A 4,398-nucleotide genomic window follows, 5' to 3' on the forward strand; every position below is an offset into this window, starting at 1 on the left:
TTTTCCTCATTCCCCAGAAGGCTTTGCTCAAAGAAACAATTCCTTGTGTCTACAGAAGAAACTGTGACTATTAGAAGCTGGATTACCATTTCAATGGCTTCTGACATTGAGGGATTTTCAAACCATTTCAGTACGGCTGATTTGAAGATTCAGACTAAAAGCAGACACTGTAGTGGGTGTCCCTCTACATGATCTCATTTAAATTCAGAGCAGTTTTCCCTGCCCCTAGAAGGGTTGCAGGTGTGGGTGCTATGTCACACGTGTGTCGGTAGGTGGCAGAGAGGCTATGTCACCACTTAGCATTCTGACCTGTGAACATCCAAATGATTAGTGTCTCAACACTCCCTGAAAAAAAAAAAACAAAACAAAAACAGGCCTGAGATGACCACCAGACCACCAGGCAGGCTCAGACAGGAAGCTATTCCGAGACGATAACCAGTCCAGTGCTGTGCAGGCTCAAAGGGCTCCCAGAGAGCTGGAGACTAGAACAACCGTGCCTTGTGACCATGGACCTTGGTGGGAGTGAGCCAGATTCAGATGACCTTTGCATGGGGCCCCAAGGGGCATACTTGGGCAATGAGTGAGCCTGAGATGACCATCAGTTTTGGAGCCATGGAGCTCAGAGAGGAAGCTAGCCTGAGGTGACCATCAGTTGGGTACTGCACAGGTCTGGAGTGGGGCATGCCTAAGATGATCCCTGCCCAGTGTCATAATTCACAAGTGGGCATTGCACTCTTGAAACCACTCCTGAAATGACCTCAGACATCTAGAGATCCCAGGTGCCCCTGAAAGAAGCAAATAAGTGGTGGAGAAATGGGAGAGAAAGAGAAGCCGAAAGGGAAGCGCACAATGCAGAGAGACAGAACTGGAGACTAGAGGGTAGTGAGAAGCAGCCTGATGTGAGTAGTCAGTGATGCCACCTGGGACAGTGGTGGAATCCTGGCCTGGGCTCTCATTGGGGCCCCTGTCTGGATCTGTGGCCCTAAAGCATTTGGAGTATGTTAACACCAAAGGTCAAGTGGTCATCCCTGTCTGGGCTGCCACCCAAGGACATGTTGATGTCTGAGGGTTGTGTAGAACTGGCCCTACTGCTTACCTTGACATCCTGGGAAAACTGGCCCTGGGGGTGTGAGAGCAGGAGAGCTGAACCCATTCCTAGCCAGCTGCAACACCAGGGAGAGCTGGCTCTTTACATTGTCCAGGAAGCACAGTAGAGCTGTTCCTGTTTTTGAAAGTTCTGAGTGAGCATGCCCTCCAGAGTATCTATCTGCCTGGGAGAGCTGGCCCTACCATTCATCTCCCATGCAGTGGCATGTGTGAGGGAGAAATAACCTCTTCTCCTCTTTCCCTTCACAGTGGGGAAACCTGGCTCTGGAGTCATGAGAGCAAGAGAGCTGGCCCTGCCCTTCACCTGCTGTAGCACTCAAGAGAGTAGGCCCTGACCCTTGCCTGGGCAGCACAGTAGAGCTGACCCTGGTGGTGTAGGCACAGATGGCCTAGCCCTGAGGGCATGAGAGTGGGAGAACTGGGTCTCTTGCATTGGCTCTGGGTGGGCAAGCCAGGGCAGAGCAGGAGATTTCCCCATGCTGGTGTGGGTGCATAGAGCTGTCAGGGCTGACCAGCTCAGATACTTCTCGGGCCCAGTTCCAAGTCTTTGAATTGACCCATTTCGACATCTAACACACAGATGAACTGCTGGAGTGCATAAAGAGGCTGGTCCTACAGATCCCATGCTATAGGATCTCCATGACATAGGACAACAACAGGGTCTCTGAGAGGAGACCCAGTGAGGTTCCAGTATTGACAGTGTAGCAGAACTCTGAGGCCTTGAGCCAGACCAATGACTCATTGCAATGAACATTTGCAAGTAAAGAAGTGGGGACAGAAGGGTGTACTATGGGACACACTATGACACACTGTTGCTTCCACGATGAGATTTTCTTTTATTCCTCTATTGGGGGCAGGGAGGTTGCAAGGGTGGAAGGCAGGTACAAGAGGAGGCGGGGGGAAGGTGAGTAGGATTGAGGTGCATGATGTGAAATTCATAAAGAACCAATAAAAAGTTTAAAAAAGTTCACAGCAGTTTTGTAGGGGGGATTGCTACCATCATTTTTGTGGTATAAATAAAGGCTGTGAGAGTTTAGGGATTTGGAGAAATTCATGCCTGGGATGTTGCTGTGAAGTGCTGTGACTTTTCGAAGTACTTTACAGAATCATCCGTATCCCTGGAATGAAGCTTCTTAGAATCTCATACATTGACTTTGAGTGGAGTCTTTTATTTTTGAAATTAACAATTAATTTTTCAATTGTGAATTGTTAATACACAGGGACTCTTGTGATGACAGGGAAGAAAGTAGGCTTTTGTAGTAAGGTAAAAAATAGTACTTAGAGGTCACATGGCTTTGATTAAGACACTGTTGTTTTCTAAAGTCCAGCCTCTAAAAGATAACGGCAAGACTGTCCAATTCACTCCTCAGTCGTGAGCAGGTGGAAGAAGCGATTGAAGAGTCTAAGTGTCAAGCTCATGGTTAGCACTTAATAAAGTTTAATTTTGTCTTCATTCTTATTTCTGGTCACCATTTGAATAGCCACCTATTATCACACATTTCTTCTCAGACTTTCTGCTAACCTTTCCACAGCGATAACCTTTCTTCGTTATAATATTTAAATACATACGTGATGCGGGGCTAGCAGTAGAACATAGCAGGAGAACACACGCCTGAAGGCTAGGGTTAAATCCCTAGCATCCAATACATAAGGGTATATGTAATAAGTATTTATTGTTTTGTACATGTTTTATCTTTGAATTCTCAGCTCAGCATTATGAGGAGGACATTACTACTAACAGGTCTAGTTACAGAAGGGGCCGCATCCAAACCCATTATCTTTGAGTAGGTTTGTGTAGAAGTGTAGAACAGAGACTTCTAACTGGGTTGGTGAACCAGAGGAGAATGGAAGAAATATGTTGTAAGCTGAGTCTGGAAGCCTGAGCATGTGCCTAGCATGTATGAAGCCCAGGTTCAATGCCTAGTATGCATATATGATGGGATGGGATGGAAAAAACTCTAATGCTATAAGGAAACAAATCCCATAAGACTCTTCATTCACACACACTGAGACCTTACAAGAGCAAAATATGTATATGTGCCAGGCTTCTGGGTTGTTGGCACTGCTCAGGTCTACAGTTTCTCAGCCCGACATTCTGATTTTTCATACTGGTCAGTTTTTATTTAGTACCTAATGCTACTTGATATTAAATTACACATTTAGATATTTGCTTGTTATCTATTTTCCTCCAATAAAATGAGACAAAGCAAAGCAAAGCAAAACAAAACACCAGGGCACCAACTCCACGGAGTCTCTGTTTTGTTCCTGATGAATCTCTTTAGGCTACTACTGGCAGGTACAAAACAGATGCTCACAAGTGATTTTGAATAAGCGAATGAGTCACTGAATTGGTTGTGCTTGTGTCCCAGGTCCTGCATATGGCAGATATTTAGAGGTGCTTGACAGGAGAAAGAGTGGCTCAGCCCACGAGAAATGCCATCTTATAATGGAGGAGATGGAATCACATGGTTTTGACTCAACATTGCACGTGAAAGGCCAGGCTTGTGAGCAGGCAGGGAGACACTTCTCTTTAGGGATCGCAAAGACAGGTCATGGGTTGCCTTGGGCTTTCATCTGACTTTATGTCCTTTGAGGGCAGGCTCATGTCTGTTTCTAATCTCAGTGTCATTAACACCTGCCCATGGCCTGGCTGAGAAAAGTGGGAATTCCATCCATTCATGAACTTCATGAATGAGTGGCTTCCAATGAGCAATTTTTGTAAAAGTGTCTCTGACAAACTTCCTTGAGCATTTTACACACTGTGAAATAGTGGGCTCCCCATGTTTCAAAGTTGGTGCTGGACAGTGATTGTCTTTAAAAGCTTACTTGAATCTTCTCCTTCTCCTTTTTGGGGTTTGCAAACCAAACATTTACGTAGCTTTCCATTTCCAAGTGACCTGGTTAGTGTGAATGGCCACCTAAGGTGGGCCATGGTACTTAAAGCTTTTGTTCTTTGGGTTTGAGTATTGGGTTGTCTGGTCAGTTTTCATGCATCCTTGCAAGTAGCTGAGAGAAACACAAGCTTGTTGTCTAAGATGGTTTTTCACCATGACTGGATTAAGAAACATGCCGGGAGCAGGGCAGTGGTGGTGCATGCCTTTAATCCCAGCACTTGGGAGGCAGAGGCAGGTGGATTTCTGAGTTTGTGGCCAGTCTGGTCTACAGAGTGAGTTCCAGGACAGCCAGGGCTACACAGAGAAACCCTGTCTCGAAAAACAAAACAAAAAAAAAAACAACCCCAAGAAACATGCAGGCATCAGAGAAGGACAGCTTTAGATCTCTGCCTGTGAG

At 45.9% G+C, this 4,398-nt stretch overlaps 1 pseudogene; it reads left to right on the forward strand.

The window, feature by feature from the left end:
- Positions 1 to 218: 218 nt before the first annotated feature.
- Positions 219 to 341, forward strand: LOC116097322 (annotated as a pseudogene).
- The last annotated feature ends 4,057 nt before the right edge of the window (positions 342 to 4,398 follow it).

The sequence above is a fragment of the Mastomys coucha genome, unplaced genomic scaffold (assembly GCF_008632895.1).
Source record: "Mastomys coucha isolate ucsf_1 unplaced genomic scaffold, UCSF_Mcou_1 pScaffold18, whole genome shotgun sequence".
Taxonomy (NCBI): Eukaryota; Metazoa; Chordata; class Mammalia; order Rodentia; family Muridae; genus Mastomys; species Mastomys coucha.